Source organism: Falco cherrug, chromosome 1 (genome assembly GCF_023634085.1).
Source record: "Falco cherrug isolate bFalChe1 chromosome 1, bFalChe1.pri, whole genome shotgun sequence".
In the NCBI taxonomy this organism is placed as follows: Eukaryota; Metazoa; Chordata; class Aves; order Falconiformes; family Falconidae; genus Falco; species Falco cherrug.
The window spans coordinates 7,908,266-7,935,012 of record NC_073697.1 but is presented as its reverse complement, the minus strand read 5'-3'; the positions used below and the strand labels follow the sequence as shown (position 1 = coordinate 7,935,012).

The 26,747-nt window shown below is 42.4% G+C and overlaps 1 long non-coding RNA gene across 7 annotated transcripts in view; it reads left to right on the top strand.

The window, feature by feature from the left end:
- LOC114016606 (uncharacterized) overlaps positions 1 to 23,080 on the top strand; it is a 30,586-nt gene extending 7,506 nt beyond the window's left edge. For 3 of the 7 annotated variants that reach the window (XR_003561138.2, XR_003561142.2, XR_008730526.1), the window contains exon 3: positions 12,327 to 23,080. This is a non-coding gene — a long non-coding RNA (uncharacterized LOC114016606). The remainder of the gene's footprint in view (positions 1 to 12,326) is intronic. The other 4 variants (XR_003561139.2, XR_003561141.2, XR_003561140.2 and 1 more) reach the window with 4 other exon arrangements.
- Positions 23,081 to 26,747: the final 3,667 nt, after the last annotated feature.

Genomic DNA, 26,747 nt, shown 5'->3' with positions numbered 1-26,747 from the left:
TGTTTATTTTATCAGTATAAACAAGCCAAGCTTTTCTATTCTCATATGGCGGGTATGTTCTTTGTTCCCCAGGTCAATCTGTAGCTTTTCTCTGCACTTCCTATGTAGTGAATTTATCTTTTTCTTATCATGAGTTGTTAGGGCTGTTGCTGGTATTAAATTAACACTTAGTGCTACTATTCCTTTTCTTTTACTAGAAATACTTCTGATTCTTCAGAAGATCTCACTTTGCTTTTTCAGTCCTGTTATACTAGCAGTTTATAGTCTTCATGAGATCAGCTATTACATTCAAATCCTTCCTTCATTGCCATTCTTCAAATTTAGAAACATCTTCAAATAGCATAATTATTTTTGATTCATCCACAAATGCATGATCCTTCACTGTGTATTACTGGATTTGATTTCATTTCTGTTATTGAAATTCTGAGGGTCATCAGATACATCATCTATGATACCCAGCCCTCTGTTTTTATGATGGCTTCTAATTCTATGTTATCATTAAAGTGTATTCTTCCTTCCCGCATGTTTTTATAAGAGGGCCATTGATAATCTTTTCAATTTCAAATTTTGATGAAAAGCAAGTTTAAGCCTTCTCTGTACTTAGGTTCCAAAATCTTCCTAGCAAAGAATTGTATTTTTGATGAACTGAGATATCAGCGATAGCTCCATGATTATTTTCTATGAACAGGTTTTTTATGGTGGTTTGCGAGTTGTCAGTCCAAATTTCAAGTAGTGTCACCCCTCTCTGGCTCACTGTACTTACGGCAAGTACTTTGCTTGAACTTCAGTTTCCTTTGATCTGTTGAATTGTTTTCTCATGCTGACACTACATTCTGTAATATTTCTCCTTCTAATCCTACAAGACACTTTAGCCTTATTTAAATCTGATTCTCCCTCTTCTGGACTTTTTACGCTACCTCAGTGAAGTATCTGAACCCAGTTTGGAATCCCCTAATTGATTTGACCCTGTTTAATCTACAGTAGTTCTTAATTATTTGGTCTCTTATATCATCAACACGTTGTACAGACTCAACAACAAAACTAATTGGGTTAGAATTTCAGCATTAATTATTAAATGATATTTGTCTTTTGGGATCCAAAGTTTATACCAGCCTTTTGCCAGACATATGTTACTAAAACATGCTCAAACCAAGACAGAAATAAAGAAATCTCTCCGTGTTACTCTGCTGCAGCTGCCATGACCAGACATACTCAAACTGTGCTGTTTTCTACACAGAAGAGAAGGAAGAGTGTGGGCAGTGTGTTTGCCTGAGGGACCCACAGCTCTGCAATTCCATCTCCAGGGATCTCATTTCCATACTAAACATGTCAAATGACAATGACTCTGTCTTGCCTTTAGCTAGGTTGTCTCAGTGGTTAATTGCCTCCACTTTAAATGTATGCATTTATTCTAGAGTGACTTTACCTAACCTTAGCTTCAAGCTATTTAGCTTTTTGTTTCTTTTCTGCTAAAATACAAATCGCTACCATCATCCTGTTTGAACAAAAATGCCAGGTGGTACTAAGTCAAATGCTTTTCTAAAGTCTTAAGGTTGTGGTGTTATATTTGGATTGTCATAGGCCTTCTGACTGAACCAAGGAGCACACCTGCGGTGTTTCGTGCCACTTCTGTGACATTGTGTGACTGGTGTTTGCGGTGCTAATACCCTTTAACTCTTTCAAGTCTTTTACTTTGGTCCGCACTGATGTCTGATTAAGCCATCCATATCTCGGGTCATTCCATTAGCCTTTTAAAAATATTATTGTTATATTAATTTTTTAGTAGTTTTCTGAGGATTCCCCAAGTTTCAGCAGCTTGAATAAGCTCTTTAGTTGTGGAGTGGCTGGAAGAAAATGAGCATGTTATGAGCAATCCAGACCGAACAACTTGGTTGTAATAACGGGCCGGGGCTGTAACAAGCTGCAGCTGCTGTGAAGGGCATCTGCAAGGCCAAGAGAGGCAAAGAAACTGTGTAATCGCAGAGAGATAAGAGAGTTGGACTGAAAGATGAGAACAAGCAGGATGCCTGCATAACGGGGGAGCAGCGTGTGGGCACCACACCGGGACCAGTCACAGGGGAGGTGGGAGTGTGTGAACGAGTAGTTTTAGCCTGTCACCTTCTGCATAACAAAGCCTGCGTAGCGTGTGTATCTTGCTGAGAGTATAAATTGCTGTAATTCTTTTAATAAAGTGGCACTAACTTGATCACATTGGTCATATAAGTTGTGTTCGAACCTTCTGCGTCAACAAGTGGCACCCGAACGGGGACCCTCTTGTCCGTGCTTCCAGGAGCGAAGAGGCGGCTCAGAGGGGGCAGAAGCAGCCGGCCGTAGCAGGTGCTGCCCCGGTGCCTGGAAGACGCTTGAGCACAACTGTCGGAATCTTGCCCTGATCAGGTGAGCGGTCATGGAGGAGATGGGGTCCACGCTAAGCAAAGAAGAAGTAGCAGTAGTTAAGCTCCTCTGACATATCCTGTCCAAGAGAGGCTTATCTTATGATGAGGGAAGCCTGAAGAGGTTGCTGTCATGGGCTTGGCAGCGTGGATTAATCCCCTCAGTGAGTGCAGCCTTTGAACTAGATACTCGGGAAAAGATTGGCGCAGCACTGCAGGAGGACATTAGTTCAGGCTCTAAAGACAGTGGGAAATTCTCCACAATGTGGAGATTGATCCTAGAGACTCTGAAAGAGATGAAAGCAGAACGACAGTCTACCACATCTGCTTTCGCTGCCCTGTCGGCAGAAGCTGAAGGCGCTAGTGCAAAAGACTCTGCTACTGCTATGACATTCTCAGGATCCTTATTCCCAAAAGCCAGGACAGGGATATGTCGCGTGTAGCAGTAGCGCGGCTAAAGGGCCGAGAGCCAAAGGAGATGAATCTGCCACCACTTGTATCTCCTGGTCCAAGTTCGAGAGAACAGTCCCCGGAACGCGCGTGCAACGTCTCGACAGAAGATGGCTCCTATCCACCTTTGCTTCCGTCACCCCGATAGGCGTCTGCAGAACATCGCTGTGGTTTGGAGAATGTGCAGCTGCAAGATCTCATGAAAAAATTGGAGCAACTTGAGATGCGGCTCAGCCTGTTCCTACAGCACCGCCACTATCTCCCTTCTCTACTAATCCTTTTTTATGGGGTGGAGTGGGGGTGGGCGGTTCTGGGAAGACATTAGCAGCGGGACCGCTACCACTGCCGGTTCCAATGGGAAGCGTGGGGGGTAATAGTAATCCAGCACGTCGATGGCGGGTGGTTATTTGGGATGCAATTATAGAGGGGCAATTTGGGCAGCTTGGGCCAATGGCATTTCCTGTGATAGTAACGTCACAGGGTGTCAAGTGGGAACCCTTAGACTGGAAGGTAATTTAAAAAGCGAAATTAGCAGTAACACAATTTGGGTTGAAATCTCCATATACTAACTCAGTAATTCAGCGTATTTTTACAGCAAATTTATTAACTCCGTATGATGTGCGTACGGTTGCACAAACTTTGTTAACGGCTTCTCAGCAGGTCCAATTTTTTCAACGCTGGCAGGCAGCGTGTGATGCTGCTGCGGCCATGCCTCGTCAGCAAGGGGATCCGCTGTTTGGAGTCAATGCCCAAATGCTGACAGGCGCCAGCCCCTTTGCTAACCCGGAGTGGCAATTGGGATTCCAACCTGAGGTGTTACGATTAACACAGGAACTGGCTCTGAAAACATTTTTTATCCTCCATAATGACAAAATAGCGCCAAGATTTATGGGGATAAAACAGGGACCTACAGAATCTTAATTTTTAGACTGTGTGCTGCTCTCATGAGTAACCCTGATTTGAGCGAGGATATGAAAGCAAAATGTCTTGATAGGCTTGCTTATGATAATGCTAATGGAAAAACTAAGAAAGCTTTAAGCCTCCTACTACGGGGGTTGTCAGCTGCTCAGCTGTGGGAGGCGGCAGAAAGAATGATTGATCAAGAAAAAGCTGCCTTTATAGCTGCCGCGGTAGGAGCTGCAGTGAAGCCGCTTGTGCAAGGAAAAAATAATAACGGGAAGCAAGACAGACAATGTTTTAATTGTGGCAGGATGGGGCATATCAGATCACAATGTCGTGTTCCAGGCGCACAGCAAAAGAAATGGTGTGTGCGGTGTCGGAAAGACAATCATAACACTAGCGATTGTCGGAAAAAGGGAAATGAGACGTGGAGCGCGCCTCGCCCTCGTGCTATGACACAAGTCCAGGGTGCTTGGACCGCTGCTCTGCCACCGCCTCTGGAAGCACCGGAGTGGACCTGGCAACAGCAGTAGCTGTTACTTACCGACACCACAGTTCAATTTGTTGATTCAAATCTTGTGGGATTTTTGGGACATGGATTAAGTGCCTTATTAATTGGGTGTTCTTCACTATCTAGGAAAGGTGGTTTTGTGGTCCCAGGGCTTATTGATGCTGATTTTGAGGGACGGATTAAAATAATGGTTTACACACTAACTCCCCCTATAACTATTAAGGAGGGATCAAAAATTGCTCAATTAACTCCTTTTGAAGCAAAAGTGCCTAACGCAGAACAACAGAAAAGGGGGATAGAAGGTTTTGGGTCTACCGGTCAACCCGATGTTTTGCTAGCCATGGACATCAGTCGGGGAAAGCTGGAGGAGCGAATGGAAATGAGGCACCCTAATGGGCAAGTGTGTAAATTGCAGATGATTATAGACACTGGAGCTGATGCAACGATTTTACATTTTTTTAAGTGGCCTAGGCAGTGGCCTCTAATGCCAGCGGGTACCGGCTTTGTGGGGGTTGGTGGGACTCAAGCTACCTTTATCAGTAGAGATCTAATTGCATTTATGTTCTCCGATGGTAAGGTAGTAACTACACGCCCCTATGTAACGCACTTACCTGTGGCACTCATCGGAAGAGATCTGCTTTGCCTTTTTAGGAGCGGCCACTGTTGAGCAGCCAATTCTAAAACTCAGCTGGAAAACTGATGATCCAATTTGGATTGACCAGTGGCCACTAAAGCAAGACCGGCTGCAGATTGTTAATAATTTGGTGCAGGAACAATTAGATGCTGGACACATCGTGCCTTCAACTAGTCTATGGAACACCTCGATTTTTACAGTCCCAAAGAAATCTGGGAAATGGTGTCTGTTACATGACTTATGAGCAATCAATGCTGTTATGTGTGATACGGGCGCCTTACAACCCAGGCTACCCTCCCCGGTTATGTTACCAGAGGATTGGGATTTGGTGATTATCGATTTGAAAGACTGTTTCTTTACAATTCCTTTACATCTGGAGGATGCTGAAAGGTTTGCTTTTACAGTGCCACTGATAAATAAAGCAGAGCCAGTGAAAAGATATCGCTGGGTGGTGCTACCGCAGGGAATGAAAAACTCGCCTACGATGTGTCAATTGTTTGTTGCATGGGCTTTAGAACCCATTCGTAGGCAGTATCATCATTTACTTATTTATCATTATATGGATGATGTTTTGGTAGCAGGAAAACAGCTGGATTCTGAGACGATTTTACGACAGCTCACACGTAGTCTTGGAAAAAGGGGGCTGAAGATAGCTCCAGAGAAAATTCAAAAGAAAGGGCCATGGTTGTACCTGGGCTGGATCGTTACAAATGGAATTATTCGACCCCAGAAAGTGAAAATTAACGCAGCAACAGAAACACTGTCTGATGTGCAAAACCTAATGGGAGATATCCTGTGGGTTTGTAATATCTGTGGGATTATGAACGATGATCTGAAACCATTGATGCCGCTCCTGGGAACAGCTGCGCAGGCTCAGGAATGCCATCAATTGAATGAGGATCAGCAACAGGCGTAGCAAGTGATCACTAATAAGATAGTGACAACTGATGCTCGCAGACGATTAGATGACCAAGCTCTTTCTTTTATGATAATTAACTCAGGAGGTGAGCGAGAACACCCATTAGGGATTATTATCCAGCTGGGAGAAGGGAGACCGTGTTTATGAATTTTGGAATGGGTTTTTCTCCCCCTCCAGCCCAGAAAAACAGTTGTGACGCGCCCTGAATTGTTTTCACAGCTTCTTATTAAAGGCAGGCACTGAATTGTAGATGTCTCAGGCCTAACTGTATTTGGACTGGTTGTTGTCTGCTTCAACAGAATTTCAAATAGCAGCTGCTGATTTTTTGTGAACTCTTACTGACAGTTACCCTTTGGACAAACTTTTGCCGTTCTTATCTCATCAGCGACTGAACATTTGCCTTTGCAATCGGAGGTTCCTGTAAAAGGGATAACTGTTTTTACTGATGCTGGACCAAAATCTCGGAGAGCTGCAGTCACCTGGAAAGTAGGAGAAACTTGGGAACATAAACTACTCTCTGGGGTGAACTGGAGACTCTTTACAGACTTTAGAACTCCAAGCTGGTTTTTGGGCATTTCGGCACTGAATTCCGGAACCTGTCAATGTGGTATCAGACTCATTATATGTTGTGGGTACGGTACAGCGTTTAGAACATAGTATGGTGAAACCTGTGTGACATCCTGTATTGTGTACTCTGTTGTTACAGTTGCTAACGCTTTTGAACCAACATTGGGACGAATATTTTATTGTGCATATTTGCAGTCATCAGAAATGTGGGAGTATAGCTTTAGGTAACGGTCAGGCTGATCAGCTTGTCGCTCCAGCCTGGACAGGTCCTGTTGTTAAAACCTTTGAACAAGCCAGGTTATCACATGAGTTTTTTCACCAGTTGGCGAAAGTTTTGGCCAGGCAATTTCACATTCCTGTGGCTGATGCTAGAGAGATTGTACAGTCCTGTCCTGATTGCCAGAAGGCAGGACTTGGCCTTGGTTTGGGGGTGAACCTTCGAGGACTCCAACCCCTACAACTTTGGCAGATGGATGTAACTCGTATCCCAGAATTTGTCAGGCTTAAATATGTGCCTGTTTCAATTGATACCTTTTCCCCAGCGCTCTGGGCAATGGCGCAAGCTGGTGAAACAGCACGGCATTTAATTAAACATATGCCTGCACAGATCAAATCTGGTAATGGCCTGGCCTATATTTCTCGGAACTTTACTCATTTTTGTCAACTTTGGGGTATACGTCATATCACAGGCATAACATGCTCCCCCACGGGACAGGCCATTGTGGAACGAGCGCATCAAACACTGAAAGCGCTTTTGCAAAAACAAAAAGGGGGAGAGGTATTGGGCCCAGCAGAGCGCCTTGCAAAAGCGATATACGTATTGAAGTATTTGCGGTTTACAGGTGATAGAAATGAACCGCCAGTAATAATACATAGTTTGGGTTTGAGATCTGGGGTAAACCAGTGTGGAAATAGTGGTTTTGTTCAACATGGAGATGCCGCTACAGGAGAATGGAAGGGACCTGCGGAACTAAAAATGATGTGGCGAGGATATGCTTGTATTGTTACAGATACCCGTGTTAGATGGATTCCGGGTCGCTGGGTGCGGCCCTGGAGAGGAGATCTTAAGAATAATGAAGTAGAGGATCAGGTTTAATTTTGTATGTTTTACAGGACATGAGTCGATGTCAACAGTAGCCTTACGTTCTGAGGCACTTCAACGACATTAACATCAACTGAACTTGGCATCTTGACCCCGTTGCTGGCAGCATGACAGCCGGCAAACAGTGAAGCTTTTGGTCTTTTGCCAAATTTGCCGTTGTGTCATGCAGCTGTGCGAACGCAGCCGCTCAGCACAGAGCAGACCAAAGAAAACGGCACAGCTTGTCGAGAGCGTGTCTGAACTGTTGACCTCGGGTTTTAATACATTGCGCGTGGTGTGACAAGAAGACTGGGAGAGTCACACGTGCATGTGATTGGGATAGTGCGGTTAAATGTCACTCGTGTAGTGATCGGGTTGTGTTTTATTCTGAAGCGAGCGGGTTGTCTGACTTTGTAGGTGTGTCAGCATATCAGTAATCTGCTATTAATATAGAAAGGCAAGCCCAAATACTTAGAGGATAACAGTAGTTTTTTGAGGCTTTAAGCTTAATTGAGGACCTTGGGCAGAGGGTTTTAGCAGAAATTAGTTTCAGGCTTTTGAAATGCTTAGCTTTGCAGTGTATTAATAGAACAACAAGATAGTTGATAAGGTTTGTGGACTCGGAATAAACATTCCTCGAAGCTGGCAGGTGCATCAGAGCAATTGGAAAAAGGAGGTAAAACGATGGCAACACCTTAAAAGTGGATCACAGTTATGTTAATTTTTTTTCTACCAAGTAGTGAGGGGATTTTTGACATTTTACCCAGAACGAATATTTGGGTAACAACTGGGGTAACAGATTTTTGTCTGAGTTTGCAACAAGCGGATAACCCTTTTCAAACCTGTTTGATTAGTATTCCATTAATATCAGTAGGAACCATGAAAGATCGCGCAGATCTATTCGAACCTTTGATGATACATGTAACGACAACATACAGCTGCCATCATTAGCCACTGTTATAGCCACATCCTTTTTCCTCCCAGAAGGAATGTCAGACATAAATGCCAAAAAAAACCCCAAAACCAACAAACAAACGTAGATTAGCATGTTGGGGCCAGAAACCATTTAATTTGATTTCACAAATGATAAGTGAGCTACTTACTGATGTAGTTAGTGTTAGACATGATACTTTGCAGAATAGAGCTGCCATAGATTTTTTTTATTGTTAGCAGACAGACATGGTTGTGAAGACTTTGAAGGGATGTGTTGCTTCAATTTGTCTGATCACTCAAGAAGCATAACTCAGCAATTGGCAGCACTGCACGAGAATATGAAGCATGTTACTGAAGGACGTGATCCTTTTTCTGGTTGGCTCAGCGGTCTTGGACTAAGGGGATGGTTGCAGGCTGCAGTTAAAGGAGCATTGGTAGTGTTGATAGTGGTTTTGATTTTGATATTGTTTCATCCCTGTTTGCTTCAATGTTTGCAACGCATGATGAATGGGTTAATTAAACGGATGTTTGAGAATGGGGTCTGGATTGCTCAAAACAAAAAGGGGGATTTGTGGAGTGGCTGGAAGAAAATGAGCATGTTATGAGCAATCCAGACTGAACAACTTGGTTGTAATAACGGGCCGGGGCTGTAACAAGCTGCAGCTGCTGTGAAGGGCATCTGCAAGGCCAAGAGAGGCAAAGAAACTGTGTAATCGCAGAGAGATAAGAGACTTGGACTGAAAGATGAGAACAAGCAGGATGCCTGCATAAGGGGGGAGCAGCGTGTGGGCACCACACCGGGACCAGTCACAGGGGAGGTGGGAGCGTGTGAACGAGTAGTTTTAGCCTGTCACCTTCTGCATAACAAAGCCTGCGTAGCGTGTGTATCTTGCTGAGAGTATAAATTGCTGTAAGTCTTTTAATAAAGCGGCACTAACTTGATCACATTGGTCGTATAAGTTGTGTTCGAACCTTCTGCGTCAACATTCAATAATCTCTGTATTTGGAAGAATGGAGAGGTGGAGTCATTTACATAAATAACCTCAGATTATTTTCTCCCCTAAATTTTATTGCTTCAGATATGTGCCAGTCTTTGTTCTGTATTTTGTTCCACTTTAAGTCTAGGGCCAAATGCTCAGTTTCATTTTAATAATAAATGAAGGCCATTGAGTCCTCTGGACAGATATTTCCCATTGAGACAAATCCACTGCTTGCAATGTGTAATAAGCACTTTTTAAAATCTGAATTGTGATTTGAGTTAACCTAAAAACTGTCCAGTTTTGCATGAATATATACAGGTCAATTTTGTTTCACAGTGTTCTACTTCCCAGTCCAAGAACAGCTTATCAGCGCAACAATTGGAAACCGTAGGCGATCTCTTTTGTCATAGAAACATTACGCTCTACAATAGTGATGCTCTGTTGAAGCTGTTCCCTTCACTGTGTTTACTTATATAGTGCCAAGTGTTATAGAAAAAGATTAGTTTGAAAGTCTGTAGTTTTTCTGGTGCAATACAGACATGGTCAAGCTGACACCTTGCATTTGGTGAGTGGTGATTTGCGGGCTGTTATTAACAGTATTCTGCTAAGTGTTATTCTCTAACATGAGAAGGCGGGAGTGGTTTGGAGAATGACTCAATCGTATCTTCCCTCATCCCCTGAAGAGCTGGGAAAGGTGGCTGTGCTTTTGAAGAAAGCTCATTTAGACGACATGGCAAAGTTTGATGAGATCTTCGTTATTTCAGATTTAAATATTTTAAGTTTGCATAACTTCTCTCACTTGTGACTGCTTTAATATGCAAGAATGCTAGAAATAACATGTTCGGCACTGGTGAAGGGAAGAAGGAAAGGAAATGAACCACATAATGGATCGTTCATTCTCTTAAGACAATTAAGGTGTGGCACAGGAAGGTGTTGAAAGGATCTCTGTCTGGTTCTGCTTTGATGTGTTAACTTTATATCCTAAATATTAGAATAAATCATGCCTTAGTTTCACAGGCATATGCACAGGAGATTGCTGTGACTGGCTAGGGAGTGAGCTCATTGCAGCGTGCTTGTGCAGGGAGTGTATTTCTGCAGCGCTGCAAGCTGTTGGAGCAAAGAAGGGTAGCAAAGCAATCCAAGCACCAGGGCTTGTCCTGCCAGTCTGCCCGTGTGCCTTAGCAACCTGTTAAAGTAAATGCAATTCTGTGAGACGTTGTCATTGGAAACCAAGTCTAACAACGACAAGAAGAAAACTTACTTAAAACCCGAAGTTTGTAATTATGCAGCCACAAAACCTTAGTGGGGTGTTTCCTGGCCTGATACCATTGAAATGCATATTTTGTTTTTCTGTTTATGACTCCCCTGTGAAGGAAGAACCCCTTCCAGTTACTGTCTCAGTGACACCACACAAGCAGTTTTCTCCAATATTCTTCATTCTGGATGGTAACACTAGAAAAATTGGGCAGGGAAGGACTGATTTACTCAAAACATAAAATTGAGTCCAATCCAGTTTATGTTTGCAATGCTTTTTATTGTGTATTTTTTATTCATTTATTTTATTCAAGTACATGATCATGAAGCTTGGATGCCTCTCTTTCACTGAACTGTGTTTCTACAAAGAATATAAAATTTTATCAAATTAAAAATTTGTTTTGCTGCCCACCCACACAAATGCTTTCTGCGTTAACCTTTCAGTAAGAGAACTGAGCTTTGCTTTCAGAGATGAGAAACCTTGCTCTTGTTATTTAGAATTATCTGTCTGATGAAAACTTGAGTGGCGAAAAGCAAAGTTTCTGTCAGTAACAATTCATTACTGGATGCTTGTTTCAGTCTGGCATTTCAGCGGTTGGTTTGTGAATTTTGGAACATACTTACTGGATGTTTGCTGTTTACAGTGGTCTGCAGTCTTCACATAGTGCTTTTTATGTTAAACGTAGTAATGTAATAATTGCAATAAGTACGTCTTACAGAGGAGCATAAAAAGGTCTTGCCACTTTCGTGCTTTATCTTAAAAGGCACCATGCCAAAATTCATGAGAACAAAACCTCTGTATCTTGATTATACTGAAGTTTGGAGCAAATTCACTAAAAGTTTTTACTCTTGACTGTGCTCCTTTGGGAGCATATGACATATTCCTGATGGTTATTATCCACACCTTCAGTGTCTGTAAATTTATTTTTTTTCCTAAGTTACAAACTGTCCAAAAAATTTAGTGTTCTCCTATGACTCAGAAGATAATCTGGGAAAAACAAAACAAAACACCTCTGCATTTTTGGCTTATGCAAGGGATATTCCACCTCAGACTTTATCTATGCTTAATTCAGCCTGCCAAAATGCCCTCAGAGGAATACTGCAACATCAAGTTATTGCAAATGCATTTTATTCATGTAAAGTCTTTAGTTTACAAATTCTGTTTTGAGCATCCCAATATTCAAAGGTGACGCTGGCCTTCAGTTTGTAGCAGGTGAATTTTAGCTGCTTGTCTTCAGCTCTGTAAACCTTTTCATCTCGTGTTTCTTAACCTTTTCTCTTGAGTGCCGAGTAACCTGGTACACTGGAGATGCAACTCCACAGATAAACATGTTGGCTGAAACGTGCTCAGTGTGGTTTTGTATCTGAGGATTCACTAGGCTGTTTTTATCCTTGCCCAATGCCAGCATCATTTCTCCCCCCTCCCTCCAGATACACTGCCTAACATATTAGTTTATTTAGATGTTTGCTAGAGATTTCTTTGGTCTTCCGTACTGAATATTCAGTTGCCAGCAGTGGGTGTAACTGCCAGTGTTGACAGCTAGTTTTATTTGCAAACATAGACTGCTCCCTTAGGCACAATTCCTTTGTTAATGATGTTTCCAAGCCGTACAGAATTATGCAAGAGTCATGACATTAACTACTGTCTTATGTCATATTTTATTCCTTTTTCTAATTAGCATTTGTCCTTATATCTGTTTTCAGAACTCGGATCTTTGCGCTTACCTGTACGCTGAGCTTACTGTGAGCAGATGAAGTTTGCATCTGTTTCATAAAATCCAAAAAGACCACCGAACAGGAAACAACTGGATTTTGAACTGCACTTTAATGCCTCCATGCAGGAAGACAGGATCATAGTAAGCAATGCTTTTGATAATAAATGGAGCATTCGTATCTGAGCAGTCTTTAAAAGTTAAAAACAAATACAGCTTATTAAGTATAGATACTTTTAAGATGTCATGGGTAACAAAGAGTTAACCTGCCTTTATAAAATGTAGTGTTTATTATGCTCTTCTAGCAAAAGAGAATTAATGGATTTACCCCTGTCTTTATGCTTCATCCTAGCAGTAAAGCTAACCAAATTGTAGGAGGAAACATATGTGCCTGCCCTATGCAGCATAGTGTAATTAGGTATATTTATTTATATTGTGAATATTGATGATCATCCAGTGAGCCATCAGGTATTACCTTTTGTCATATGAAGTGCAGAAGTTCTCTGAGTGAGTAAATGATCTAAGTGACCATCGCTGTATTCCTGGGATCCAAAACTACCGGTGACATTCATGCAACTGCAGAGGCTTGCCCAGCTATAACGTCACAGTATCACAGAATGGCCAGGGTTGGAAGGGACCTCTGGAGATCATCTAGTCCAACCCACCGCTAAAGCAGGGTCTCAGCTTCATCCTCAGCTTCCTCTAAGATAAGAGGGGCTTAGCAAAAAAAAAGAGTAAGATTTCTCTCGGTTTTAGCAATAGAACTGATCACCAACTAGATGAATGTGGTTATTTTCCACTGTCTTGACTGAAAATAAATTTGAAGTGCCTGCTTAAACCCTGCAACTCCTCTGAAGCAATCGGGGCAGCGCTTTCCAAGGGCAGAAACTGTAATAGACTATTTTCATCTCTAAACATAAGCAGCTGAAGTTCCCCTGAAATTAGGTAAATTGTATTGCTTTGTACAAAGGTTCAAGTTGATTCCCAGGTTGGGGGTTAAAATTTTCAAAACCTGTGAAGGTGCGTTGCTTCTGTGAGGTTTCCAGCTCAATAATAAATAGCCTTACTCATAGCAAATAGGAGGAAAAACAGAATAACGGACTTCTTTCACCAGTAAAATTCACATACTGTCCGATAGGGTTTTTTTTCCTGCATGTTCCAGTCTCAGGAATACTTTGGCTTCACATATGCACCACTTCTTTTACACCGTGTGCCCACTTTTTACTTAAGCCTGAGCTTGGGCCTGTGTTTGGGGATTAGTAAGCCTGTGTTGAGCACTGTGCTGCTGTGGCTGCAGTGGTACTTGAAGAAGGCAGTTTAAAGTTGGAAGGGGTCTCTTTACGGTGTGGTTGAGTTTTGGAGGTACACAACGCAGTATGTAGGCTTAGCTTTCTTAAAGAAAATCCTATGCCCAGCTTTAATTATTGAGCTCTTGGTTCTCCTCCCTGATACTCTGCCCTACCATTAAGAGACCAGACTGGTTTTCCTTGAGAACTTTCCATGGCCTGTTTATGCCCATGATACTTTATTGCTCAAGGCTGACAAACAATGGTGTTGCTACAGTGCGTTACACCCTCTGTTTTTCCTTTCAGCAGCCTAAGCTTATTTTTTTCAAAAAAACCTTTCCCCACTTCAGATGTCACACGTGGCTGCTCAGGAGAATGACATTTCTCTCTGAAACATGCTCAGAGTAAATACATGAATTTAAATGTCAGAATGTTTGAGTTGTGAGAGACTGGGAGTTGAACAAGTATCTTAAGACCTGTGTAATTTTTGATGCTTTACCTCACACAGGAAAGGGCTGCGATTCTCATTCCTCTGTCTGATGGTGAGTTCTTCAGAGGGAACGTCTGTTTCAGACAGAAAAATAAACTGAAAACTTCTTCATCCTGTAACTGACCCTGCCACTGTCATGCCAATCTAGAAAAAAATTATTTTCTCATCTATGAGAAATATTCTTATGCTAGTGAAAAATCCACCTATTTCAGAGAAGGGTATTTTTTTATTTAAATCCGTATCTTTAAGAAGCAAGTCAAACTTGTCAGCCATGTGATTTAGTTTACTCATCTGTAAAATTGATGTGTTTCCTCCTTAGCCGAGGAGTGTGGGTGGCGTTATTTCTAATGTAAGTGGAAGAAAAATAGTTTGTGCTAAGAATGATTCTTTCTAAAATACTAGTTATTAAATATATTCTGGTTTGAGTAAAATCCTTGGTATGTCATAAGGCTTTGTTTCAATGTCGAATACATTTTTATGGGCATTCCAACTTTGAACTCTCCTATCAAGTTACTGGCCCGGCAGCAATGTCCCGCAGTCTATGTTACAGGAATATGATGTTGCTTATATAAATGCTGTCACAGCCAGGTGGCTATTCTGTTTTTGCTAATTGTGTTGGACTCCAGTGCCAGCATTTGGTAGTCCGGTGAGATTAACTCAATGGAATTTCACCATTTATGCCAGCATGAGCTTTTTTCACCTTGTATCTTTTGTACGTCTTAGTGACGTTACGGTATTTGTAACTTCATATGGTATATTTGAGTCCTGTTCTCTGTAGATACCAAGTGTGAGGTTACTCACTGATGTACCGCTAGAGCCAGGCTGACATCATGCCTATATTGTTACGGAAACAATGAGGTCGTTGATAATGTTTTGATGATTTAGCTGATGCCTTGGTTGTAAGAGTCTGCCATATTTGTTGCTGTATGGAACATCATACCAGATAGCGCCGTGTTCTTAAGCGGGACATGAATCAGCGTGAAAGCAGCTTTTATATTGTCTTCTCTGGAAGTTCGCTGTATGTTCTTCATCGGCCTTTCAGTATGTTAGTCTTCTGTATTTGGAAGTCATCTATTCCTGATTTGACTTCCCTGCTCTTGACTAAACTTACCGGTTTGCAGCCTTCTTTATAACTCCGTACATCAGTGGATATCAGTATGTGATAGATACATCGACTATGGAATGATCTTGGTGTCATCACTGTAGAGCAAACACAATTGCAAAAGCAATTATTGTTAGTTGTGATTTACAGTGTGGTAGTGTTTCCCCTTTCTTCCTTGTTCATCAAACTTCTCAATGGCAATCAAATGTCTTACGTGTATATCTGCATATCTTTTGAAAATGAGACGACATTTCTAGTCTTTAACTGTACAACAGTAAAGAACAGATACTAGATGGGTTCTAGGTTCAACAGTGCTCGGTGTTTTGCATGTGCATATTGATATTTTCCCTGCAGAATTTGGTCTACATAGTTCTTGCCAAAAAGGAGACTTGTTCACAGCCAGATTGAAAATTTGTCGCAGCTATAAAATCCATTTAACAAGAAAACATCATTAAAAGCCTTTCGTTGGTTGGTTGGTTGGTTGGTTGTTTTTTGTCTGCGTTCTCTGTGAACCTGCAAATACATCCTCAGTATATCTCCTGAGATTATGAAGTCTGTCATTTTCAAGAGAAGCAGAACACACACTTGCTAGGACAAGTATACCTTTTTTATTTTTGTCTTGATGCCCTTAAGTTGACTTGATAACCTCTAAATTTTCTGTGATTCTTTTGATTGTACAGCACTTGTGACCCCTAAATGATAGTTCCTAATAGAGCAAACTTTTGAAAGTCAAAATAAATTTTGTGAGAAAGGGTGGTCTCAGTATTTGAACTGTTTCTTAAGACCTAGCTTTGTCTAGAATTATCATTAAATTCATCACAATTTAATTAAAGTCTTCACAAACCTTGCTTTTATCAATGAAAAGAATTCCTCACACCAAAGTGAAAATAATATTATCACAACACAGATGAAGGAGTTTCAAATCAGTGCAGATACTGGGTTAGCGCTTGCATTGTGTCCCTTTACGAGTGGTGTTCTGCCTTGTAAAGCGATACAAATTTAAAATTAGAAAACAGATTTTTCTGTGCAGCAACACTCCTATTTGGATACCTACAGCTAAAACCCAATTTAAATAAAAATCTATTTGGTATTTCCCTAGGCTGTTATGTCAGAAATTCTGATTGACTGCCTTTGAAACTATTTTTATAAATTTCTGGTTGTAACTAGCACTTAGTTACCAAGCGAGCAGCTGGATTTGCAAAGAAGCTGAATCCCTTGGGTAGTGCTATCTGCTAAGGTCATTCAGGTAGATTAGAAGAGCATAATTAAGGATGTAGTATAAGATCTAAAAGCTTCCTTAACAAAATATCAATTACATTGTAGTATGCCTGACTGAAATACTAATATATCTTTTTCCTTTTTTTCAGTTCATATGTCACCATCAGGGCACATGTCTGCCCCTTTGGCTTTGAAAATCAGTTTATTGATATTATCCATAAAAACAAAATGTCACCCGAGCATAGTAAATGTAATTTATGCATTTGTCCAGTTGTTTACAAAGGATTTATATCAGCAGTTTAGCAAATTAAGACAAATGACATTTCTCAGTGCCCTTTTTGTGGCAAACGGGTGGTTGTGGTGTTTTTCCTGACATGATACTAAAGGAAAGCAAGACAAAATACTTCTCTAATGGCTTGTTATATCACCAAGATGGTGTAGCAAGAAGTTAATTGAAAAATCAGTTTCTGTTGTCTGAGTTTGGTTAATTTGTCTTGAAAAAGCACTGTCATGGTAATTTAGCAAATTGGACTGTGGTTGTTTATTTCCTTGTGAGCAAAGGCGAATGCAAATACTGTATTTCTGACATTTAAAGTTGTAGGAAAATTATTTTAAAAATTTCCATAGTCATGGCAAGTCAGTGAATTTAGATACATTTTCTACTTCTACCTGTCAAATTATATTTATAAATATGTATTTCGTACTTCCTGTAATATGGAAGAAAATGAAACTTTCCCGTGATAGACCAGGTCAAATAAAATCCCTGTTGAATATCTGAAGTCTTAATGTGGACTTTTGGGTTTCGAAATGGAAAGCTGTGATTTCTAAACCCACCGATTCTGCCTAATTTAGAAAGGAACTAAATCTCCCGACACAGTGCCGTTTGGTTGGCAGATCCCCAGCCTCGGCTGTGCGGACGCAGCACTGTCTGGGGCCGGCGGAGCTGGAGCAGCCCCATCGCTAGCTCAGGGCTGAAGTCAGAGCGGGTGGAGAAGACGCAGCGTGCCTGTGCCTCCGTCCTGGAGCGGTGCCTTCCCCTGGAAACTGCGATGGGGAGCGTCCTGGCAGCTGGAACTGCAGGGTAGGAAATCTGTGCTTCCATTGCACGAATGGAAAACAAGCTCCGGTAGACAAGTTTGGAGATCTTAGCTGAAAACAATTTTTTTATTGTTTGGGGTTTGGTTTTTTGTTTGGTTTTTGTTTGTTGTTTTTTTTTTTTTTTTAATCTTATAGACAACTTCAGCTTGCCTTTTTGGTGGCAAAACCAGTCCAATAACATTCTCTGTCCTTTAAAAACACCTGTATAGACAGAAAGGTCTGTGTGGAAGAGAAAAAATTGCAGGGTTGGGCTTGTATCTCCTGTGCAGCGTCACTTGAAGGTTTTTGAGGGACGAAGCTTCCCAAGTCAAACGTTTTGTGTTTTGCTTCTGATGTGTTTTATTTGAGATGACTCCACTGAGTTCAAAGACTGCCTTATTCATGGAGCGAATGATATTTCTCTGACTGTCTGAAGAACAGAAATATTAATGGCTGCAGTTCTCGTGCCTGTGCCTAAACTGATGAGTGACTAACATCTGCCTCTTTCTGAAGCGTCTGCTGGGACTTGACCAACTGTTACCTGCGCGAGACATAAGAAAAGACAGAATCCATATTTTCACGTATACCCATTTGTTCCTAACGCCTGAAAAGAGAGCTCAGAGCGCAGGTGCCTAGGAAGGGGCTCAGAACTGAAGGCCAAAAGCTGTGTTGGGACTGAAGTGAGGGACGTTGGCATACAAAGCCCTAAAATCCAGTTCTGTTCTGGAAAGCCAGGGCAGCAAGCTGCATGACACCTCTTCATCGGAGTCCTAGGCTCAGATCTGGTGGAGAGTCATACCTGTGCTCCGCTCCGTTTGTCGCAAGCAGCGCTTCTTACATTGGTAGGATTAATCGCACTGTGTTCAGGTGAGGATCATGGTAAATCTTTGCAGAACTGGTCAGTGACCTCCATGTCAGATTTATGTGCCTTGTAACTACAAAGCTCCTCTTTGGCAATTGTTGGCTACGTAACAGCCTCGTTGATCTGGAAGTCAAACTGCATGTTTGGGTTCTTTTTCATTTGTAAGGATATTTACGCATTTATTTACACATCTGTAAAGCCATTACCTACTGGGAAAAACCTGAGAAGAATTTAGGAAGTCACAAGAAGCAGCAGATGTTAGCTCCCTCTGAGGTAGTTCTACAAGGTTTAGGTAAGGAAAGTTAGGAAAAATGTGTTTCTGTGTTTTCTTATTTAAATCAGTGTATTAAAAAAGTTGTTTGGAAAACATACTGAGCTATGAAAAGTCCTCTTTGCTCCTACCTAATTCTGCATGTGTGGAGTTATCTGCAGTGTCTGCAAACTTTTTCTGAAAGCCTTTTCTCTGGTAATTGCAGTAGTTTTGGCTGCCTATATGGAGCGTGTTCAGAGGTCTTAGACTCTCTTCGGTCATATCTTCTACTTGATTTTAATGTGTGGTCCTGTTCCGGAAAGTGTAAGTAGAAATGGGGTTGGTTTATTACATTTTATCTGTTGACTTACTGAAAGTGTTTGAGACAAATAGAAATTTGCATTTACTCTCCTTTTTGGTTTTATACTCAAAAGAGAGGAAAATGTACTGTACTTTTGTTTCTAGGTATTTATTTCTCTGCTTGTAAATGCTGGGACTTTGTATTTTCCTGCTCCACCCTTTGCTTCTTTAAGTTTTTAAGTCTTTGAGGTTTGGGGTTTTGTTTGGCATTTTTATTTTTGTTTCTTTCTCCAAACGTGTTTGTCAAATAAGTAGAATATCCTCTTGCCTCTGGCTCTTTTCTGGGGAATTGAAGGTTGTTTGGGTCAACAGTGCTGGTCAAAAGTAGAATTATGAAAATGCTGGAGAGAGAAGTCACTGAAGGTCTTTTGTAAATGAGAGATTGTTTAGGAATAGCGCTTTCATAAGAGGAGGGAGTTTGGATTTTACTTGAATTCAAGCTCCTGCTGTCACTGAGGAAATAAAGCTTCCTTGGGCAGCCCATTCCAGTGCTTCACAACCTTCCCGGTGAAGAATTTTTTCCTGAGCTAAACCTCCCCTGGCACAACTTTGAGGCAGTTTCCTCTTGTCCTATCACTCGTTACCTGCGAGAAAGTCCTGTGTTTCTTTATGGAAGCAGTTCTCTAGAGGAAAACGCTGTTGGTTTGGGTTTGGGTTTTTTTGTTTTTTTCATTACAGCAAGCAAAGGAGTAACTACACATGTGCCTGGATGTGGTGGGTTGCCTGGACAGGAACTGCAGCTCTTTGTGGGGAAGGGAGCAGGTGTATTTCTTACGGGCTCTCTGCCTTTTTCTGTTTGACACGGAATACTTCCTCCACTGTAAATTTAAATTTACTGTAAATCGAAGCCCAGAGATGCCAGCCTGTTCAGTTTTATCAGGTGTTTGTGAACTTGCCTTATCATTTTAGTTTCCAAGAGTAGCTCTTGTGCTGGCTGCTGCCGTGCTCTACAGAAGGAACTCAGAAGCTCTGGCCTAGGATTTTTATGCAGGTGCCTTGCCTTCCTGGTGTTGAGGATGGCTACAGTCTGAAATTCAAGACTAAATTGTCTCAAGTTCAAGGTTAAATTCAAGGTGAAAGTCTTCAAGGCACCTTAAAACAGGCAAACAAATGTCCCTGCCACCACCTTCCTTAGAAACTGGTGTTCACGTTACAGACAGAATAGCTGCTGACCCAAAAGCATAAAATACTTGTGTTAAACTGAGCCCAGTGCCCCTGTCTTTCTTGTTTTTGTGGGTGCTTCTTGGAGAAAGCTCATGGCCTTACTTTATCCTCCTCAGCACATGAGGGTCTGGGGCGTCGGGGGAAATGTTTGCACAGGCCAAACTTCGGGAACTGCTGGCCCTTGTGGAGCAAATTCCACTGCAGTGTTTGTTCCTGGGTGTCCTGCTACTGCTACCCCTGCTGTGGGAAGCCCCAGCATATTTACAGGCCTGATCTTGTAAAATCTGAGTCTTCTGATAGCTGGGGGATTTTGTCTTTTCTGTGGCTGGTTAATTGCTCGTAATGCCTTCCTCTGAAGGGAGACATGGAACTGCTGTGGAGTTAGACTATTGTCCTTGAAAATTGCCAGGCTGGTGTGGTCTATTGCTTTAATTCCTCTTCTTTAAACTTCTGGGTTTAATATTATTACTGTAGCACATAAATTAGGGCAAAGAAACTGCTGTTTGGTGAGTGCTCAGGCAAGAGGTGGCAACAGAAAGGACGTACGGTTGTGAAGTTATTTAGGAACCCACGTCCATAATCTAGTACTTCTAAAAATCCTTTTGGTCAGATGGTGTGTTTTTCTTTATTTCCCAGCTGGATTCAAAATATGCTTGTATAAAATGTAGCCTTGGGAGACAGAACCACTGGTGACACAATTCCGGGTGCTTCTATTGCCCGCTAGTGCCAACAGGAGCCACGGAGGCAGGCACGTGAAGGCGGCAGCGTCGGGGATGCGCGGTAGGGCAGGCAGGGTTTCTTACCTTTTCTTTTTCTGCTGTCTTGGCTGAGAATACATTTCTACTGAAGAGTTATCCAAGTTCAGTGCTCAGAGAAAAAACATACGAGAGAGAAACCGGGATCTCCAGAGCTCTCACATCTGATTTGCTGTGTTTTGGGGAGCTGTTAGTTGTGTCCAACGGGTAGTGGAGTATTTTCTTTCTCTGCTGAATCTTCTCCCACCAGGTACGTCTCCTTGAATATATGTATATGTTCAAGTACATTCTGGAGAAATTTGCAAGTAAAATATTCTTGACTTGTAGTTTTTAAATGCTGTATTCGCTATAGAAAGTGCCCTTTGTGATTGAAAGTGCTTCAGCAATATTGACAAATCCAAGTAACTTCTTACAAAAGGAAGAGCACACATATTTGTAGGGAGAATAAAGAAGGTAAGACAGGGTTAATCTGAGAAAGTAAAGGATATTATTTACTTGCAGTCATGGTAACCATCACTGGGACACTCTTGTTTCAGCTCAGTGACAAACATGGTCCCTGGGAGTAGATTGTTTTTATTCCGCAAGCGGCTCTTTTCTGCCTGAAACTGCACTGCACCTGCCTGTTGGGATAGCGTGAGGACGTCACAATGCCAGATTTGAGACAAAATGTGAAATCTACCAAATGTGTTTCAGTGTTTTGATGCAAATACCATTAGTATGACATCATGGCTATGTCTTTAATTAAGAGTTTCAGCTGGCTACCTTAAACTTTTCAGGTTCACTTAATTTTGCTGGAATAATTGGTTTTCCTCATTTGCAGCGGAACAGTGCAGTAAGTTTCTTGAGGGTGAGTGTCCTCGCACAGCTGGTAAATACTGGAGCGTGAACCGGCTGATGTAGCCATCAGAGATGCTCAGATGGCAATGTAGGTCAGGGGCAGTATTTTCCCCTATACTGACACATGGAGTTCATTTTCAGATTGTACAGCTTTACATGTGCACATATAGATGTATATACGTGCATATAGGCGTGTATGTATTTTTTTTATTGGCAGGACCTTTCCCCACCCCTAAATCCCAAACCTTGCCTGTGAAATTAATGGTATAGTTTAAATACTTCATTAGACTTGATTGAGATCCAGGTGTGCAAAGGCTGGAAGAAATGCAGACTTTGTGAAGCTTTTTAAAGCGCATTGAGGAAGACGGATATGGACATGCTGAGCCATGTTGCAGTTTGATATGGTTATGCAGATGGTCTACGGCCCTCGCGTACCGGTGGAGGCTGGAGGGAATCCCATTGCGCTGCTGAGACATGAAGGAACTCCTGGAGCAAGTCCATGGACAGCTGCTTTACTGCTGCGCTTCGCTATCTTCTCCAAGCACCAGCAATGCCCAAAGCCAGCAGCTTCCCCAAGCAGTTCAAGATGCCAGGAAATCTACTTTGAACGCGTTTGTATGTTGCAATAACTAATTTGTGAGAGGAATTACTTTAAATTTGGCAATGTGTGCTTATCCAGATGGACAAATGTGACTGCAGGTGTGAAAACAAGTGGAGTTCCCCCAAGGCAAACCCGTACCCTGTTTGGGCTGTGGCAGGTGGAGCCGTCACAGGTAATTCACCCGGTGCCATGTGTCAGCAGGAGAGAGACTGCAGATGCCTGGGATGGAGAAGCACGAGAAGCCAGCCCTGCCACCGCCAGCAGGACAGGGTGAGCCACCAAACCCACTTATTCCTTACCAGGGGTCTTTTGGGCAAACACACGTTGAATCGATCCGTGGCTTCCGAGCATCTTTTAAGAGCACCGGTGTAAAAATGAGGTCTTGGGTGGTCATTTATGGTTCAAGTAGCAGTTTATATATTTATTATAATTATACACAACCTTGACAATCTATATTGCCATTCAAAAATAAATTGAAATATTGTCAATCTGCACATGATCTGTCACTAATAAGAATCCCATTTACATACATAGTAAACATTTTGCATACTTAGAACACTGCTTTAAATTCCGACACTCCCATCTCACCCCCGCCTCCCCTCCCATCCTATGGAGTTATGTTCAGGCTGTGTAAACAAACTTCTCCCACTATGCAACATTCAGGGACTACCACCTTTTTTTATTAATTTAATTAAACCATTTCAGTGCTTTGTAGAGGTGGCCGGTGGGTACAGCTCTTAAAACTTTTTTTGTTTAAAATTGCTTTTTTTGTTTGAAATGATTCATCAACAGATCACGTGGCAGCGATTCCTACTTTTTACCGCTTGCTCTATTTCCTTGTGACCAGGAAAGATGGAACACAGGGTTTAGTATCTGTATCAGGTGAGTAAAGTGCATTCCTGGTGTGCTAATAGGAGCTATTCTGCAGTGCTAACAGTCACATGTAGTTGTTTTCACTGTTTTCATGTGTAGTCAGTGGTTGGAGTCTTAAACTTTCAACTGGAGAATTATGAATTCAGCTAAGAGTCAGCCACAACACACGTGCTTTTTAACTACTAGGAGTTTGCATTTATACTCCAGACATTATCTTGGGAGCTGAAATGAGAATCAATGAGGCGTTAAGAGGCAACGTAATATTCTTCTATCCACTTGAAGAAAACTCAACAGCTAGCGGTAGCTAACAGAAGCATCCTTTGAGCGCGTGGACACTGCACTGACCCCCTGCTGAAGTCTGGACACCTAGGCTTCAGCTTAGAAGGGCTCACACAAACGAGCACATTAGCGTATTACACTGTGCTAACACTGAAATGAAAGCCCTGCTGCCCGGTAGCGAGGTTCACGGTGACGCTATCTGTGGGAATTTACCTTTTTTTTTTTCCTCTTACAGGGGCTGGCACATGCTTTCAGCCAGCAAATGCAGCATGGTTGGAGAATGGTTTCACGTTTTTTGAAAGGCAGGGATAACCAGAGCACCGAGCGGCGTAGATTCCAAGGGTTGTTAAGGCTGTGAAGTTCTCATATACTGTCCAAGAATACCTAGGAAGCAAAGTCTCCTGCCAGCTCCTTGCCCGGTTCCTGGAATTACACTTAAAACATAATCCTTACAGGGAAAAACCCCACTGAAGTAGGGGGTATTCGAGAGCAGGCCAGTAACAGGAGAAATCTACAGTAGAGGCTGGAGTTCAGGGCACAGAGAGCGGTTTCAAATGCCCAAGATGCGAAGGAGCCTAACCAACAGCTAGACGGGACGCGCTGGAGCAACGGCTTTCCCTTGGAAGTGGAAAACCCAACCCCCTCATACTGCACCCCCGGCAGCAGCCCCCCCAGCCATGCACAATGCTGCAGCCCCAGACGTTTCAGAAGCAGCACCACGGCCCCTGCGGTTCCGCAGGATCTGGGACCCAAGCGCCTGCTCTCACCCCGAAGGCAGCGTTTCAACAGCCAAAGAAGGGCACTGACTGCCACAAGCAAACACAGGAGAGGGGTCTTCAATTCAGAGCAAACAAGGCAGGCAGCTGTGCCAGGTTGTTTTACCGTGTAGAACGCTTGCCCGTTCAAAGAAAAGTAAACTTTTATACTCTTAAGAAAAAAAATCTGCTTATATTACATCCGAATGAAGCTCAAAGAAAATCCTGAAGTTTAAACCACTGCAATGAAAGACATGGAAAGCAAGCCATGAATCAGTTGTAAAAGGGCTAGTAACAACTTCGAAAATTCACTGGAAAGCCATTTCTCGAGCAAGTCCACCAACGCTCGAGACAGCGGCATTTCCTTTCTTTAAAGGAAAGAAAGACAGATGGTGCTGGTAGAACAAAGTATTTATGCTGGTTTGTAACTGAACTTATACATGAAGTTCTAAGACCACGATTAACAAAACATTTTTTTATTCAACACAAAACTGTACTGCCTTTACAAGGATGGCGTCACGTCCTGTTACTTCTTTTTGGGGGGTGGAGGGAACATTCTCAAACACCAGAAATGTATCTTTGCCCTTCAACAGAAAGTCTAGCAAACTAGATACTAGCATATCGAACTAAGTACCAGCAAAAAAATACCTGCTTTGAAAATATACAAGGAGAGTAGCATATTACTGTTGGTTCCCTAACAGATTATTTTATTTTATGGTGCAGGACACTTATTCCGGTGCTGCTGGGGTAACCACAGGGTGACCTGCTTCTTGAGTCCAATGCACAAAACCTCATCATCAAGTTGTGCATAGCTTGTATTAATACTTGAGAACCTTACCATCTGCATCCTGGGAAAATTTCCTGTTTGTAACAGAAGACAGATAACTTATTGCAGTAAGGCCTACGTTTATGTGTCAGTATGAAGTTCACTGTGGAAGGAACAGTTTTGCCCTTCCAAATGAAATTCCTAACCTGTATACCCACAACCAGGTGCTCTCGGCAGTCTGTGGGCAGCGCTCCCCTCCACCACCCATCCAGAGACAGAGCAGACAGATGCACAGCACCTGTGCAACGAAGACAACTTTACTACACTTGCTTGCCATAACCATACCTGCTTTTAAGCTTACTCTAAAATTATACCAGCCTTTGCGCATAAGAAGTGCCTTGAACATTTGAAATGTAGTATCAAGCATCTGCTGACCACAAGCAGAAGACTTTTATGTTCTTACACATGACCCAGCTGTTGGGGAGCTTACACAGCAGATTCCCACTGTTCAAGCTCTTCAGCCAGGTACCAGGAAGTCTACTAGACAAACTGCTGCGTAGATGGGTTTTAGGAAGTCAACACTCAAGCACACAACTCACTCCACTGCTGTGGTAAAGCCACTAAGATAGTCAGGACGTTAAAGCCCACAGGACCAAAGCCAGCTCAGTTGTGTACAGGCTCAAACTTATCGGGACAATTGACACTGAAGTACAATCACCCCCTCGGTGCCAAAGGTGTGCGACTACAGTGGCAGAATTCAAGACTGAGGTTGCAGAGCAGCTGCAGCTCCCTTCAAGGTCACTCAGGTTTTGTTCAAGGGCTTTAAATGTGTCAACTCAGGGTGCCAGACACCATCCCCAACTGACAGCAGAGCAAAGTACACCACACATCTCAGTCACTTATGAAGATACAATTCCAGCACTCGAGGTAGTAGCAGGTTTATACGCAGCTGTAAGTGACACCTGCTGTCTCTGTGAAGGTACGTCAGAGGGTAGTTCACCTCTGCCACCTCCAGCGTGGGTCAGGGCCTGCTCCCGTAGCATCAACAATGCTGGAGCGTGAAGGGCGCAGCTGCAGCTGAAATGGCTGCCAAAGGCAGGAACAGGAGCACGACCCTTCCCTCGCTTGCAAGGAGAACTGCTGCGGGAGTGCCTCAACACCGCAACACCTACAATGCGTTTCTGTGATGGAGCTCCAAGTCACTGAAGTGTTACGCTGGAGCTAACCCCAGCCCCTTCTGCTGACTGGACTAAGGAACTACCTCCCATGGAGGAGCCCATTCCTGTTCCGGTCAGAGTAGTTGTTCCAAGTCAAAAAAAAAAAAAAAAGTGACTTGCTTTACCAAGTGCTACAGTACCTCAGTGACTGACAGCGACTGAAGTGTTCAGAATATACAAACACATTAGACCCTGACAATGTCTAAGATGTATCAAAGAAAACAGCGACTCAACTGTGTAATACGTTATCGACACTTTCATTAGCTCGGCTAAATGACCAGAGATAACTTGTAAGCTATGCAAGCTTGTCAAGTAGATTCCATCTTTGGGGTAAGAATATCCAGTTTGAAAGCTCTTTTGTTTAGATCCTCAACCCAAAAGATTTACGATTTACATGCCGAGTACTGAGGCTTAAATAAGCCTGCAGTATTTATTTCAACTTTGCAACAAACAGCATTTAAAGTAACCTCAAAATTAGGGTGCTAACACCCAGCTTGCACAGCACAATTCCTATTGTTTCT